This window comes from Acinonyx jubatus, chromosome F2, assembly GCF_027475565.1.
Source record: "Acinonyx jubatus isolate Ajub_Pintada_27869175 chromosome F2, VMU_Ajub_asm_v1.0, whole genome shotgun sequence".
Classification (NCBI taxonomy): domain Eukaryota; kingdom Metazoa; phylum Chordata; class Mammalia; order Carnivora; family Felidae; genus Acinonyx; species Acinonyx jubatus.
Window position 1 is genome coordinate 73,711,687 of NC_069394.1, and position 15,438 is coordinate 73,727,124.

The following is a 15,438-nucleotide window of genomic DNA, read 5'->3' on the forward strand; positions in this document are numbered from 1 at the left end:
TACCTTCCCCTTTCCTTTTGACCAACTTTCTGCCTAATCTCTTCTTGAACTCATGGCCCCACACTTCGGGCCCTGTGGATTTAACTCATCATCTTGACACTGCAGAGTTGAATTCCACTGTCCTCTTCTGTTTCTCATGAAAACCACCGGTTCCTGGAATTGGTCCCACTGAGTCCAGTTCCTGAACCAATATTCAGATGTTTTCCAAACAGGATAGCATCCCACCATCCCTCGATTGCTGCCCTCACATGCAAAATTCATTTATTTCTAGATCCGCATTTAGATAGTATAGGTTGTCAGGCTCATGGCGATGAATATGTGCTAGATAAATGGTTTATAATTTCATCTGGATAACTATAAGAGTGAAGTATTATGTGTGACTTTTAGCAACAACTAACACTTGTAAAAAAATCATCAAAGTTAATATATACAAACTCCTACTTAAAAAAAATTTTTTTTTACATTTATTTATTTTTGAGAGACAGAGTGAGACAGAGCACGAGTGGTGGAAGGGTAGAGAGAGAGGAAGACACAGAATCTGAAGCAGACTCCAGGCTCTGAGCTGTCAGCACAGAGCCCGATGCGGGGTTCGAACCCACGAACCATGAGATCATGACCTGAGTTGAAGTCGGACTGATTAACTGACTGAGCCACCCAGGAGCCCTCAATCTACTACTTTCTTAAGTGTGACTTATATAGTACAAGATCTGTTGCTTTCTATTGCATTTCAGTGAGGTTGTAGGAAAATAGTATTTCCCAGTTGTGACTTTGATCTCTTTCTGAGACAGTTTGGCTCAGCAAATGATTAGGTTTGAATCAAGCTAAGGCCATTTCATAAAGTAGCTGGGCTCTTTCCAAGATGCTGGCGGGGTACTTCTAAAGTAACAAAGCCTGTTCACTTTTCAGCTAATATAATCAATAAACACGGAGATGGGCGTAAGGGAAGGAAAAATCATCCTATGTCAGAATCCAGCCTGTGCTAAGACTGCTTGCTGGTAGCAGAGATTTTTTACGTATAAAGAAAGTCCCTTGTTGGGAAAAGTATGCTTTTCAAACTTTCTACTGATGTAGGTTTAAACCGGGGTATCGAACAAAGGACAAATGCCACTGGGTGTTTTTGACTGACCAGTCCCCCACTGTCACCGATGAAGGACAGAGCCCCCAGTGGGAAAACACAGGCAGGGCACCAGGGTCTGACCAGCCATACCAGCAGAAGTACCCGCGGAGGGAGAGATGGCACAGTTAGGCCACCCCTTGTCATTTATTATAGAGAACCACACGATAACTGCCAGTAATTTTCACCCAACGACTAACTCCTGCTTCCTGAAGTAGTACAAAATGCCGATTCCCTTTCACGAAATGTTCTTCCCGTATGAAAATAATAATTGTTACAGTGAGGACCACATAAGATTATACATGCAGGGTGCCCCGCAACAGACTAGGCGTTTGATACGTGCTGACTTTGCAACAAATATTTCAAATGATCTAGAGTATCGGACTTGGGTTTTCTTCTTTTCTCTGGTATCCAAACCAAATAGGGGTTTCCTTATGGCAGGATCCATAACTAATTCTTCCACATGCTCTCATGTAGACTGTCATCTACCTCCTCAAGCATGAACTTTGTATAAAGAATCACTGTAAAGAGACTGAGTTCCATTTGTGACTTGTAACATGCATACCCCTGTCAGATTCCTTTTTTGAAAAAATATAATCTCTTCCAAAATTTCCATCTAATTCCCTAGAGTTTCAAGAAATAATGTCTTTTTTGAATCATAGGAATGAGTTAATATTTTTGTTATTTACCCTTTGTGAAAGAGTCCAATGAGAACAGCTTGACGAAGGTTGTATCTTTATAGATTATCATACAGAGGTCTGACTTTAGCTTTTTAAAAGACTGATATAATTTACCACTTGTCTCTAAATGTCCAAAATGTCCAAAAGTTACTGAACAATAAGAATGAAGAGTACATGGTGCGCCTGGGTAGCTCAGTCAGTTGAGCATCTGACTCTTGGTTTCAGTTCAGGTCATAATCTCACAGTTTTTGCAATCAAGCCCCGCGTCGGGTTCTCTGCTGACAGTGTGGAACCTACTTGGGATTCTCTCTCCCTCTCTCTGTCCCTCCCCTCTCTCTCAAAATAAACAATTTTTTTTAAAAAAGAATAAAGGACACACAAGATGGCATATGAGGTATAAGAAAACATTGAAATAATTGCATTTATACTCTTAACTGAAACCTGTTAAGTAATGCACAGCAAAAAATGCAGCTACAATGTCCAAAACCAACAGTCACAGTGTTTTTCTCAAGGATTATAAAAAGGGTAAATTTTTTCAGTATTTCTGTGGCTGAATTCTTCCAATAGAGGACTTCATTTTAATCTCTGTCTTCCCTAGTTATATTTCAGTTTGTATAACGTTTTACAGTGTTTAAAGACACTACCATAGTCCCTACAGCCTGCCAGCAATCTTACAGGTCAATACAAATCAGTGACCAGCCTGATCTTTGAGCCTTTTCTGCAGCATCTGGATGCTTGGTCCCTCAGCTTCCCATATTGGGGAGTTTATTTCCTTCCAAGGCACCTCATTCCACACTTAGACTTTGTGCCTCAGGGACCTCTTGTAAATATTTTACCCAACAAAGCACTATGAACTGCATACCTGAAAGAATTATGAGACTGATATTACCAGGTTATATAAAAATACATCCATTTGATCCCAACCTGCACCATTTGTAAAAGGCAATAAAATACCATCTCGAAGTAATTCGCCAAAGCCAACATCATTTTGTTCTTTAACAATGAAAAAGTGAGGCTTAAACCATAGCTACTTGATGATACCCAGAATCCCTCCATAGATGAGTAACAGCTGAAACGAGAGTCCAGATGTTCTGCTCTCTAGTAACTCTCTTCAATAATGTCTCATTGCCAACCAGGAGCTGCCAAGTCCTTCCTGAGTTGATATACACATCAAATGATGACATGAGTTACAACCAGTATGCTCTTCTCCCCTGTTGATTTGGCTGGAAATTTTGACTACAAACAAAGCCTAGAGTTCGGCATATTGTCTCTGATAAAAGTCAAATTTGAAAATTTACGGGTCCTTCTGATAAAACAAGGAAGTATATTGAGCCTGGTTTGAAACTGCGTATGTCACCAGATGCTTTCTCACCAAAGAGAATTCCAAGGATACAGTGCAAATGATACTGTTTTGGAGGGGAGTCAGGAAAAAGAACCTCCAGAAGATCTTGCCAATTCTGAGAGTTTCTGATTCCCTGAGCACGTTTTTAATTGAATGGCTGTCATGGGGATGTAAGTTCCATTTGGTTCTCCGAGATTCCAGCTTATGGAACTAGATTTTGTTGCTTTACATATTACGTTGGTACTTTAATGTAGATGTGTACCAGCATCATTATGAATTAGTCTCTTTGTGTCACGAACATCCTTCAAATAAAGCAGTGAACAGAAGTTCAGCAATTTCTGAGTTGTACTTAGTGTTGTTCCAGAAATTGTATTCCCAAGCACTTTCATATCCCACCACTTATCAAATTATTTTAAATTGGCAGTATTTTTAAAGACAGTATATTACTTTGTGTCTCATATATCAGCAGGTGCTGACATTACTTAGAGTTTTTGAGTTATGGGACAGTTAATCATAGTAGCCTTAATTATTTCTCTGCAACTATAAAAATGGACCCTTAAAGGTAGCATTGGGGGGGTTAATCCTTGACACCTGGATAAAAATAACCAGAGATTTTAAAAAATCTTCTGCACTCAGGCACATAATTGGGCACAAAAGATCAGGTACAATTTGTTTTTGTCATTGTGTTCTCCGTGATATAATTTTTAATTATAGCAGAGAACTCAACGTTCATTCCTTGAACGTTTAAGCTGCGATTTTTCTTTTCTACCTGCAGTTCCTTTATTCAGGTTTACCTCTCTTTTGACGTGGATTGTTTGAGTTCCTAACTCAACAATAGACCCACAGCTTACTCATTTTCTCTTGTGCAGTGGTGAGATGAAAAGTATATGGCTTCGAAAATACCGCATAACCCTGCAGATAAAGGAATCCTAGTTTTCCCTAACGAGGAAAATGTCTTGAGAAGGGTCCACGATCGTCCCTTCCTCTCTTTCATTCTTCAAGCTAGGAGCAGCTAGCTGCCTTTGGCACTTGACACAATTATCTGGATGCAGCAGGACCGTCACCAGCTTTGTCCTTTCTCAAACAGTAAATCCACACTCCATCGCCTCCCCCTGACTTTAATCAAGTAGGAAGCCCTCGGCGAGGCTGCAGGTGGCTGATTTGGCAGTCATCATCGCTCTGGACCCTCGAGTTTGGTTTCTCAGCCTGATTCATCTGCAAATGTGTCGGGGGCCTCAGGAATAGCTTGTTCACAGAGCCCAATTCATAGCAGGCTGACCTGGGTGAAAAACCCAACTAAAAGGGGAAACAACACTTTCTAGCAGAAATTCTGCTGGGACATCAACAGTAAGATCTAAAGACACCTTGAGGGAAAGGGGTAATAACAGTAGTAATAATAATAATAATAATAATAATAATAATAATAACAACAACAACAGTAATAATCATGATAGTAATGAAAGCAACAGTTAATAACAGACACAAGGGAGTGAAAAGAACCTTGCTTGGACACACCTGTTAGGACCGGGGCCCTATTTCCACAGAGAATGTGTTAATCTCAGTTTTCCTCAGGTCTCTCTTTTCTAGACCTTGAGTTGCCCCACCCTGTCTTCTGGTACAATAATTATGCTGTTTCAAGAAGAATGGCCAAAACTGCCCTTAGGAAAGGACAAAACGTGAGTTATAGAATCCTTAACACAGAGATATACTTTACCTCGTTATTGAAAGTGGTGAAAACGGGATTAACACACTACACGGGAAAGAGGATGACGAACTGCCTCAACGGAGCTCCTGTGCAGAATCTGCTCCCCGTTCCACCTCTGGAGCCGCCCAGGTCAGGCTTCCCTCTAAAGTGGGGGGGTGCAGCCTAAGTGCTCAGAATGGGAGCTGTGAACACGGCCACAAAAATACCTAGCGCCTCATATTTGAATGACACTCCAGTAAGAGGAGTTATTATCACTATTATCATCGTTAGAAAAAAAATATGCTTTAATTTACTCCTTGGACCGTCAGGAAGCCATGAAAACAAGGTTCGTCAAGGTTGTGATAAAATGGAAGAGGTAATGTCCCATTGATCGTGAAAAATCATAAAATAAAAAAAATTTCAGCCCTGAAAAATAACACAGCACAGAAACGAAGACCTGAAAAACATCTCCAGTCATTAAATTTGTATATTTTGGAAGGTGAGACTTTGAGTAACTTTTCCTAGCCATAGTTTTTTGTTTTTGTTTTTTTTTTAATTGCCAGAACTTTTATGTTCATTATAGACATATATTTTCTGGCAGGAGAAAATACAGGTTTATTTCATTCTAAGAGGCTCCTCGCCAGGTCAGCACCACTAAAAGCTGATGTTCCCCGGCTGCTCTTTATGGCCCCAACCACTGTTGTAAGCACTTTACACGGATGACCTCACCAAGTCCTTATAATGACACAATGAAGTCGGTATTATTATTATTCCCATTTTATAGATAAGACAACGGAGGCACAGAAAGGTCAAGAAGACCGCACAGCTTCTAAATAGTGAAAATTTTCCCAAGATCACCCAGCTCGGAAGCAGTAAAGCCAGGACTGAACCTCGGGAGTCTGACTTGGCGTTAACCTGCCCAGACCGGCCCAACCCCACACTGCCCCACCCCACCAGCCATCACCCTGTATGCGGCACCCTCCCTGCACACCCAGAGACCCCGACTCTCCTCCAAAAAGCTTGGGCTTCCACTTGCCACCTGACAGTCAAGGACACGCACGCTATCCAGCTCCTTCTCTAGCTGGCTGAATACCTGTCATCACCTCTTCTTCATGGATCCCACCTACACTAATCTTGTAACACTCATAATTCTGTCCTCTGCCAGTTCATGAAACCCTGAACAACCTGGCCCAGTTACTGAACCCCAAAGCCATCTTCTTAAATCCTTCTAGAGAGATAGCACCAGGGCATCCCCAAATGGTGCCGAACGCGGGTAGCTGAGAACAACGTCCTTTTAATTCCTCTATACCAATATTTACACTAATAACTATACAGGGCTGCTTGTGGACTCATGTCTGTATTTCCCTATCTTCGGTTTATTTTGGTTTATTGGGGGGAATCCCTATGCACTTAATTCAAGACTGTGTTATAATAAAGATTATATCTGGTTTTGCCCCCCACTTCCTGGCACAGAGCTTTCAAAAAAAAACCCTTGGAATTTCTGAAGTGAAAGAGTGTCTTGTTATGCTAATGAGGTGACTCCTGGTGGGCCCCTGGATAGCTTCAGGTTGGGGGCTGGTCTCTAGAGAGACTTAGCCCACAATTAGTGGGTTGGAACTTTCAACCACCAGACCTTCAGGAAGGGGAGGTAAGTCCAATAATGTGGCCAATGATTTAATCAACCATGCCTATGTAATGAAGCTCCATTAAAAATTCTGTACACCTAGGCTCCAGGAAGCTTCCCGGTGGTGCACGTGTGATTGTGCCCTGAGGATGATGTCTTAATTCTATGATAAGAGGGCATGGAATCTCTGCCTTCCTTCCCAGACCTTGCCCTAAGTTTATCCTCTAAAACTAAAAAAAAAAAATTAAAATATTAAAAAAAGAACTATAACCACAAGTGGCATTTTCTGAGTTCTATGAGGCATTCTAGTGAATTTTCAAACCTGAGAAGGTCGTCAGTCAGAAGTTCGGGTGCCCTGGGGACCCTGGAACTGGCATCTGAAGTAGGGCTAAGGAAGGAAGTAAAATTTGCCGCCCCAAAATGTGCCTCTGTGGCATCTGTGGGGTATTTTAGGCTGATTGTTTTTAAGAGGCAGAAGACTCGGGAAGTTTTCTTCTTGCCTCCCCCCAACTGCCTGAAAGAATTTAGCTAGAGGGCTCATTCCAGGAAGGGAGCAATGACCATCCATAACTACAGTATAATATGAATGAGGTATGGTGGACAGGGAAGAACCTAGCCAATTCTGCTTGTTAGAATTTCTCTATGTCTCATGATTTCTGAGTGGTCCAGCAAAGAACCATTGACCAAGCATTTACTCTTTTCTATCTTCTTATAAATTGTCTCCCTTCCCTTTGAAGTCTGAAGCTCCTCATCCCTTCTCATTAGCTCTGGATGCCACATAACTTCAATTGTCTGACTGCCTATGCACCTCATATTCTTAAGGATCCTTTGCACATATGTAATTAAGTCTGATTTTCTGTTAATCTTTCTCATGTCAATTTAAGTCTTAGGCCAGCCAAACGAATCTTGAAGAGTAGAGTAAAATGTTTCCTCCTCAACAGTTACCTGTAGAGAACTGTACGTGCACAGTTATGTAATCTGAGGCTAATTCTGGGCGGGTAGAATTGAATGGCGGTACACCTAGATGGGGTAAAAAAAGAGCTATAATGATCAGCCTTAACTTCCCAGGACCTGATCAAAAGCACCCAGGTTCAGCCAAAGTCTGTCTCCCCACATTGTCACTGAAAATCTCTGTTTGGATTCAGATTACAGGCCAGGGTATAAGTCAGGGATATACACTTGACTCTTGAACAGCAGCAGGTTTGAACTGCATGGGCCCACTTATATGTATGTTTTCAGTAAATACACTGGAAAACTTTTTGGAGGTTTGTAACACTTTGAAACAACTCGCAGGTGAACTACATAGCCTAGAAGTACCAAAAAAATTTTAAGAAAAAGTTAGGTATTATTATACAAATATAGTACATACTACATATAACATACAAAATAAGTGTTAATTGACAGCTATTGGTAAAGCTTCTGGTCAATAGTGGGCTGTTGGTAGTTAAGTTTTGGGGGAATCAAAAGTTATGCCTGGATTTCTTACCACATGGGGTCAGTGCTCCTAACCCTTTGTTGTTCAAGAGCCAAGCGCATGACAAAGCTATATGAGAAAGGCATCACAAACAGTGCCAAGAGTATCTGCATGTAAGACAAATGCGGACCTTAAATATTTCATACTGCAATAGAGAGCCACAACAATGCCCTTTGAGTTACTGTCAAGCGTAACAGATAAAAAAAACAAAAACAAAAACAAAACAAACTACTCTTAGGACATAGAATGTCCAGGCCAGCAGGCAACACAGCAGAGGACAGGCTGAGTGGCACAGAAAGGCCTAGCAAGATGTAGCCTTCCTTGGAGACAATAGGGGGCATGTTCTAAGGCCAGCCCTTAGAGGGTGTTTCATGGAGGACTGGTCCACCAACGTTAACAACTCTTGGAAAGACCAATCTGAATTCCCAATAACAGGGGCCAGGTAAGTAACTTATAGGACATCCTTGTACAGAAGACGATGTAGCCATTATAAATCATGCTGTAAAAGTATAGTCTTGAAGAAAGCTATTCACTGATAAAGTCGGAACCATGATTTACTGAACAGTATATATGGATTTGTCCTGGAGGAAGGGGCTGGTCTGACTCAGTCCCCAATCCCATTCTCCCCTCCTTCTAGCATCTTTCCTCAGGCAGCCCTCTGGCAACCATCCCTAGCTTCTCGAATGATAGTTTTTTCCCGGGTACTCTTCCCTCTATTGGAAGAAGGAAATAAGGAATCAAGGTAGGGAGGGGGAAAGAAGGGAATGGTCTTTTCTTCAGTCTTGTTTCCTAAGGTTTCACCTAAGCAACATGATGCCTTGGTACACTAATGGTTGAAGATCACCACAGAGTTGGTATGTTTACCACTACAAGTAGGATACTCGGTTCTAAGGGAGACATTGAGCCAATGAGGGACTCATTTATTCACTGAGCAGAAACTGGGCATTTAGGGAGTGCCAGAATATAAGGAAGACAAAGAATAGAGAAAAAAAAAAAAAGATGAGCCAGCCTTCCAGAAGAGCAAGGTGATGGTGGCATGATCCCCGTGCACTAGGAGCCTTGAAACAAGGAAGCGAACTACTGTCTGGAAAAGGAAGGAGAAAGAGGAGGTCATAGTCCACCGGGCCCCTAAAAGCTGAAGAGGGATTTGCCATATAGAAAGGGATGATAGGTAATTCCAGGAAGGAAAAATGAATATAAAACAGTAGGGTTCAACTTTCTTTATCAACAGCGAGAGCAAGTTCGGTGTAACCGGAGGCTAAAAAGTTAGTGGGTCTATAACTTCATCACAAGACTTCACTCATTATTTTTGAATCGTTGTCTTATCTATTTACCCTTCCAGACTGCAAGTTTCCTGAGAGTGTCTTATCCATCTTTATTTTCCTGTTTCCTGGTACACACCAGGCATGCAACAAATTTTGTTGAATCAAACCAGGTGAGAGGTAAGTGGGGTCAAAGGTAAAGGATTCTATGCCATACTGAGCTTGGACTTCATCCTATACACAACTAGGGTGGGATCAGACGCTACTGAAGACTTTGAACAACGGTGAAAAGAACCACATGTGTCTTTTAGGGAGGAAAATCTGGTAGCTCTGTGTGTATTGAGGGTGAAGGAGAACAACTACAGTGGTGAGGGATTTGAGGAAGGAGGGGAAGCAGTAGAATTGTGATGATTTCACAGATTTAGGGTATTTACACCACAGCATCAGTAGAGTTTGGTAAGCCAGAGATTACTAAAGTTGTAGTGAAAGCAAACTCCACAGAAAACAGGCATCCACCATGACTGAGAACATAGAAGGCAGTTAGGTTTTAAGCTTAAAGGAGAAAAACCCCTAAGTTTTAGACACATTAACTTCGATCTCTGCAAGGCTTCAGGGGAAAGCAATTTGTAAGGAATTGAAAATCTGGATCTGGGCCTTGAGACAAAATGGAAGTGATACAGATTTGGTAGATGTCCTCAGAGAACTTGAAAACAACTGAGGATGTGACCCAGAGTAACTCACATAAAGGGTCAGGCAATGGAGGATGTCTTCTAGAAGTGGACAGAAGAGGGAAGGATGATTGAATGTGCACAGATAGGTGAACTCTGAAAGGGCCTCAGGGCATTGGCAACCCCACTGGAAGGGATTTCAGAATAACTGTGGTTTGTTGTGACAAGTTACCAAGTGGATAAGACTTGAGGAATTGGAGACTTCCATGAAGGAATCTCCAGTGACCCAATGTCTGCATGATATGCTGCTATGGGAGGTCAGTCCTGACAGTCCACCCTTCTGAGTGCCAGGTCATCTTTCTTCTGCCACCATCACCCACAAGCCCAGGGTTTGAGGCAGAATCACAAAGAAATTACTACAATTCCAAGGACAGAGTTGTAAAGGAAAGTCATATCTCCCACATAGACTAAAGGGGGGTGGGCGGGAGGGTTTTGCATTAGCCTCTTGCATCATCTGTCTCCCGAACCCAGATACTTTCATTTAGATGTGCCACTATCTGTTACCCAAAGCTAAAAACCACATAAAACAAACTCATTCTGAATTTCATTTTGCCTCTGCACTAAGTGTATGGCTTAGATCCTTTGGGCCCAAGAAAGACTTAAGCCACTCTGACAAAGAAGCATTTGGAAAATGACGTACCGGCTCGCCACTCAGATTTCACAACCATATGTCTGTGTACTCAAGCTCTTTGCTACCTAATATGACAGCCAAAAATGTCAGTGTTTTGAAAAGTAGATTTCACCATATTTCCAAAATTATAAATATCAATTTACTATAAATAATGAGATATTACAATAATTTCAGCACAAAGTCATTGTTCTAATTTCAATACAAATACAAGGTTACCTTTAACATATTAGCTGATATTTTCTAAAGCTTTAATATTTTTAATGGTGTCATTATCAAAATAACTCCATATTTCAATTATAACAGTTTAGGAAAAAGATAAAGAACTATGTTATTTCAGAAAAGAACAAAGTTTGAGTAATAATACTGTCATACTCTGGAACTCAAAGCAATGTGTTTGCTGCCTTTATGAAAAAGAATAAAATGCCACCTTATTTTGAAAATTACTCAGAACTTATCAAAACAACAAAGTAAGGGGAATGACTATTATAAAATGGATTCAACTGTTAGGCTTTGGGGAGGGAAGGATTATAACCCTTCAAAAATATGTGTTTTCCAATGACATATGCACTTATATTTCACACCTACTTTTATATTCATGATCTTGGGTAGAATAGAGAGAAAAAAAAGAAAGACCATGCACACATGTGCTTTTATTATTAATCAGATTTGACATTAAAGCCATATTTTGCTTCTGGTTGAAAAATAATTCCATGAGAAAAAACAACGAACAGCAAAACAAAACAGTAAACCTATATCTCCACACTTAATGTCAAAATCAAGAGCAAATGGGACCAATTATTTCTCATAAGAGCAAACTTTTAAAAGATACATAAGTAGCTAAAAGATAAAAGATACATCCTCTCCATGGGAATGCAAACTGGTGCAGCCACTCTGGAAAACAGTGTGGAGTTTCCTCAAAAAATTAAGAATAGATCTACCCTATGACCCAGCAATAGCACTGCTAGGAATTTACCCAAGGGATACAGGACTGCTGATGCATAGGGGCACTTGCACCCCAATGTTTATAGCAGCACTTTCAATGATAGCCAAATTATGGAAAGAGCCTAAATATCCATCAACTGATGAATGCATAAAGAAGATGTGGTTTATATACACAATGGAATAGTACATGGCAATGAGAAAGAATGAAATCTGGCCTTTTGTAGCAACATGGATGGAACTGGAGAGTGTTATGCTAAGTGAAATAAGTCATACAGAGAAAGACAGATACCATGTTTTCACTCTTATGTGGATCCTGAGAAACTTGACAGAAGACCATGGGGGAGGGGAAGGGGGGAAAAAAGTTAGAGAGAGGGAGGGAGACAAACCATAAGAGACTCTTAAAAACTGAGAATAAACTGAGGGTTGATGGGGGTGGGGGGAGGGGAAAGTGGGTGATGGGCATTGAGGAGGGCACCTGTTGGGATGAGTACTGTATGGAAACCAATTTGACAAAAAATTACATTAAAAAAAAAAAGATACGTCCTCTCTCCAACAGTTAACCAAATCAGTCCATGTCTAGGATGAAAAGAACCTCAACCTCTTTGTAGCTGCTTTCCTCTGCCTCAAATGCTTGTTCCCTGGTTCTATACATTTCTGGGTCCTTCTTGTACTTTATAAGCAGATCAAGTCTTCAGAGAGGTCTTCCTGGATAACTACCTAACATGAGTCTGAAACAAAAGTCTTCTCTCTTCTAGAATCCTGTCATTGTCTCTATTGCTCTAATCACCATCTGCAATCATTGTGTTATCCATTGTTCCCTCACATATTGTCAGGTCCCTCAATAAGTCATGAGGTTGTCCAGAACAGTAGCTGGCTCTGTCGTACTGTTCAGCACCCTCAGGCCTGGAGCAGAGCCTGGCAGAGAGTGAACAAACACTCAACAAAATTACGGACTCCACTAAAGTTTGTAATCATCCCCAGAAAAGAAGGTAGGTCTCCCATGCTCCACTTCAGACCCTGCCTGTCCACATTCCTGCTCAGGCCATTCTCTCTGTAGGTGGAACCCACTGGGCAGAGAGTGTTTCTGAAAAACACACCTGGCAGAGACCTCTCAGAAAGGGGTCAGTGTTTGGGACCAAGAAGAGAGAGGCGTCCTTGAGAAGGGAAGTCAGGCTTTCACAACACATCTCTGCAGCATGTTCCCACCATTCCTTCGGGAAAAAAAGGGAGCTCCTTGGAGAATCAACTTGCACTTGGAGCCCTCTGATGATCCCATCCAGCAGCAGCTGCATTAATCCCTCCCAGCCAACTGTATTCCCAGCCTTTCATATTTCAAAGTCTCATAAACTTTGAACTGATACCAGGTTTATATGCAGTAAGTGCTATGGCTTAGCAATCTGCAAGTGAGTTGTCATTCCCTCCTAAAGCATCAGTACCTTAGACCTCAGTGCATGATAAGTCAAGGCACCTCATCTGAGTTTCACAAAGTTCAGACCTTTGGAATTGGAACTTATTCTTTGGGGATGGGTCATACCACCAGCACCCACCAACAGATCATCATTTTTCCTATTGAGGTTCTATTCTATTACAGGCGTTTTGCACTTTAGGTGAAAAATTTCTAATGAAGGAGACAACATCAGACCATAAATTCAATATGATTATTGTCATCCTTCCCTCCAGAAAGAGGAAGAATTGGCCAAACAAGGTAGTAAAAACGCAACCGTTCTAAATTCTGTCTCCACGTAGAAAATAATGGGAATACTAAGACTTGTAACAATAGCAATCCTGCAGGTTGACAAGGATGTGTAGGAGAGGTGGTGAGCAACACCGAAATTCCTTCAGGTATTTGCAGAACTTCTGAGCTAACGTTAAAAGCTAAAATTATCATCAAAAATACAAAGTATTTTTAACCCGACATAAATTAACAATGTGCCTATGTCAATTCTGTTGTTCTTGAGATGACTATGTCCTTTGGAAAATTTTTAAGTAACTTAAGATATCCACCATGAATTTACTATTTCAGGGATTGTGCTTGTTTTTTGGTTTTTGTTTCTTTACCTGCAAAATATCTTCTACGCCATCAGGAGTACTGTTCACCAGCTACTGGCAAAACCTGGTTGAAGTTCCCCATGGTATGTTCTGGATTATTGGTTGGTGATCATAGCCATGCTCTGCCTACTGATCCATTTATGTGGGCAAGATTTCAAAATGCCTTAATAAAAAATAATACAAGCAAAATGTGGTTGCCTGTATCACCAGGAACTTCCTTCCATACAGCACAGCTCAGAAAAGTTGACTTTAAAGTCCTCTAAAGGGATTTTAAAGTCCTACAACTCCTTTAAAATAGTCATTTTTTTATTAAAAAAAAAAAAGTAAGATTATAAAATAGAAGCCATTTCAGGAAATTTCCCATTGTTTAGTGCCTGAACAGAGATAGTAAAGAGAAAGAGGAGAGGGTTTCAGGCTAAAGGAATGGAAAGAGTGTTTTGTGGATTGAATGTTTGTGTCCCTCCCCACCCAAATTCATATGTTGAAGCCCTAACCCTCCATGTTAAGGATCACTGGGAGATACTTAGGTTTAGATGAGGTCATGAAGGTTTTACTAATAATGGGATTAGCATCCTTATAAAGAGAGGAAGGAAGACCTGAGCTCTTTGTGCATCTGCACACAAAGATGTCATCTGAGCACTCGGCAAGATGGCGGCCTTCAGGGAGCCAGAGAGACCTCAGCAAGAACCAGATCTGCTGGCACGTTGACCTTGGACTTCCAAGCCTCCAAAACTGTGGGAAATAAATGTCTGCTGTTTCAAACACTCATTCTGTGGTGTTTTGTTATAGCAGTTGGAGCTAAGACAGGATGCCTGCTGGGAGAGAAATAATAGTATTTGAAGGAAATTTAAAGTGCCCACTGGAAAGCAATAAAGAGCTTCAGCATTGTCACCCACTGAAACAGAATCATCACAATAAAACTGTCCCATGCCATGTCTCTTGGATACTTAATGTCTCCTTAGGTTAAGTGAAGAGAAGTCTATAGTGCTTTGAAATGAATATGGCCTCACCTACAGGTTACCAAAGGGCCCCTGACAAGTATCAGCCCCTAGAATGCACCCACCCTCAGCAGACTTCAAAGCAGACAGGGTAGCTCTAGATAATAAACAGTCAAAACTTCTTCTAGAGCTAAATAAGAACTTTAATATAGCTTAGATTTCAGCAACATGTAGACACTTCTGGGTCTAGGTCTTAAGTAAAGTATTTAAAACTTAAGGAAGATATTAATATACTGTAAAGGGAATCAAACTGATACAAATCTCTTCCCAGATATCTTAATACACTTAATTAGTTAATAATTAATTACTACACTTACATCATCTATTAGTGATGTCTCACATGTAATGGTCCCAAGGTCCACAGTCTAAACTTGAGAAACAACAGATTTGCTGAAGAAGAAAATGGAAACGTTATTATCATCAGGAGAAGTAGAACGATTGGGCAGATAGCCATTGGTATCTGTGGATAAAAATTTTATTATATTCGCGTACCATCAATTTTAATTCCAAGTTTAGTCTCTGCTCTCAGTAGCCTCCTGTTATAGTTAAATTGTCATAAATGCTGTGATGCTAACAAAATCTCAGAAAAGCACTCTGGTGGATTCCTGAAATAAATAAATCTTTTCAAACTAAAAAAAAATGGGAAAAGAGAGAAAAAGAACTAAAAAAAAAAAAGAAAGGAAAAAGAAAGTTTGAATCAAGCTACCTATTTCATTAAAGACATACTGAGAAGCTAACTTTTAACTGCTTTGTTACAAAGATTATCACTGTACCAGAAAGACTGCGTCTAAATACTAGATATAATGTAGGCAGCTTAGCATTATCGAACCAGCCTCTCAGACAATTAAACTTAATTTTCTGCTATTTTGTGTCACATATAATTTCAAATTATCGAAGACTTTTCTAATGC